Source organism: Macrobrachium rosenbergii, chromosome 45, assembly GCF_040412425.1.
Source record: "Macrobrachium rosenbergii isolate ZJJX-2024 chromosome 45, ASM4041242v1, whole genome shotgun sequence".
Lineage (NCBI taxonomy): Eukaryota > Metazoa > Arthropoda > Malacostraca > Decapoda > Palaemonidae > Macrobrachium > Macrobrachium rosenbergii.
Window position 1 is genome coordinate 35048402 of NC_089785.1, and position 2317 is coordinate 35050718.

The following is a 2317-nucleotide window of genomic DNA, read 5'->3' on the forward strand; positions in this document are numbered from 1 at the left end:
TTGGTGCAATCTGGGAGAGACTGATTGGACTATTGAAGACCTGTATGAAGAAGGTGTGGTCGGTCGAGCTCTTCTCAGTTATGAGGAATTATCCTGCATTTTGGTGGAATTGGAATCTATCATAAATGACAGGCCACTAAGCTACACATCGGGGACCTTGATCAGAAGGAGATTTTAACACCTAATCATCTGATCTTGGGTAGAAAAATTAAGATCCTTTCCCAAGGAAACAATTAATTGGGAGGAGGTATCTGAAGATCCATTGTATAGTAAAACTGAAATTGTCGAAAAGAGATTCCTTTACATATCCAAATTGTGTGATCAATTATGGAAAAGATGGGAACATGAATATTTGGTTTCTTTAAGAGAAACTCATCGAATTGGAGTCCAACATAATTCTTGGCCCAAAATAGGGGAGATGTCGTCCTTGTACATGATGAAGGGCCAAGAAACAAATGGAAGTTGGGTCAGGTGATTCAGGTGCATGTGGGGTCTGACAATGTAGTTAGAGAGTAGCTACCCTCAAAACCTCCCATGGCCAGATCATGCGTCCTATTGTGAAATTGTATCCGTTAGAGTTGTGGCAAGAAGTTGAGACTCCTGATCCTGCCAAAATTCCTGAAGTGAGTACACGACCATCCAGGAGGGCTGCTCGGGTGGCTGCAGAAACTAGAAAGGATTTGATTCAAAAGGGACTGTTGTAAATAGTGTATTATAATTTTTCGTGGTGGGGAATATGTCGTTACTTACAATAACGACATGGAAAATCAATTGTTATTGAATATGTTTATGTTGTATATGGAAAGTGTTCTTTTATATCATAGGTGTCAAGTGGAGATGTGCAGGTTTGTGTACAAATGAATGTTTAATTTATATTTAGTTGTAATAAGCGTTGTTACCAAAGAATATTGTCTTGCGAATAGTTTGTATAATTGGTTAACAATGCGATGTAAATTGTTTGATAGTTTCGTTCGGTTCGTGTTGTTTTGGTGGCTTAGTTCGTCTTGTTGTTGACTTATCGTGAGCGGACGAGGCCAAAGTCGTGGGTATGGGTGAGAGAGAGCAACAAATTATTTTCATAGTGAGAGGTGGACACGCGGACCACAGTCAGTTCGTTCCTCAACTTTGTAATGTGGTTAGGGTAGCCGGAGGATTTAGTGAACAGAAATTTCGCTTCCATTGGATTAAACATGTCGTTCCTTCCAGCGTTTAATGAAGTAGATGGATGAATCAGCCGAAGTTTGGATAAGTATCATATATTTGATTTGCCTTGATCGGGATGGCATCCGGTTGGGATATGCATATCTACGCAAAGGGATTCCAGGACTGAGTAAATTGAATATATATATTAGTGGTATCGTGGTTTACCCGTGCCTATCATAATCCAAACCCGGCAATTGCGTCAATAACATCATATAAAATTAGTAAGTAATAATTTATGAGTAAAACATAATATAATATGGTATGTCCTTTTAACAAATCTTTATAACACAACGCAGTTCCTGCACATTCTTTTTGGGTGAGAAAGGGTTCACAAAATTCATCTAAAAATCTGGTAATTTATAAATTTCTGTAATTGACTGAAGTCATCCAAAATTGTCGAAGTTTGAAAACCCTAATGAAAAGCAAAATATGTTAAATACTGACCAGGAAAAATTAATAATAGCCAAAAAGATAATTTCAAGTATTTCTTAGTTTTTGAAATTGATCAATGGTAATTCAGTTTAGTCAGGTGATGTGGTACTGATTAGCACCGTTGAACTGATTCTATAGGACATTTACGCTGGTTTTCTTGCTATTAACTTATGTTATGTTGATGTTTTGTTGAATTATGCCTGCCAGTTGTTCCCTAAAAACCTTGTTGTATCACAATAGCATCAACTTTCCACAAAATTAGTTTAATCGTAACCCTACATAAACAGACGGGTTAACTCTTCCAGAAGTTTTTTTTTTTTTTAGTGAGGTGCCCAAAAAGGGTTTCAACAACATTAAATTTACATTTTTTCCACAGTGCAACTTGTAGGTAGGGGAGTATTCAGGCTTAATTAAAACAGTTTTTTTTCATATGATGTTTAATTAAATTAGTAAGGCCTTGTCCTGCTTGCAAACTTAAGCCCTATAATTTTGGTTTTAAAATTTTCCCTTACTTTGAATTAATGTAAATTTTCTCTTTTTTTAGTATATTATTATTTCTCATTTATCAATTTAATAATGAATTAAAGTAAACTAGGGACATTTTCATGTCACCCAAATGGAGAATTGTTTTCAATAGTGGTAGATCAGCATTATTGGAACCCTTAGAATATAAGACATTTGG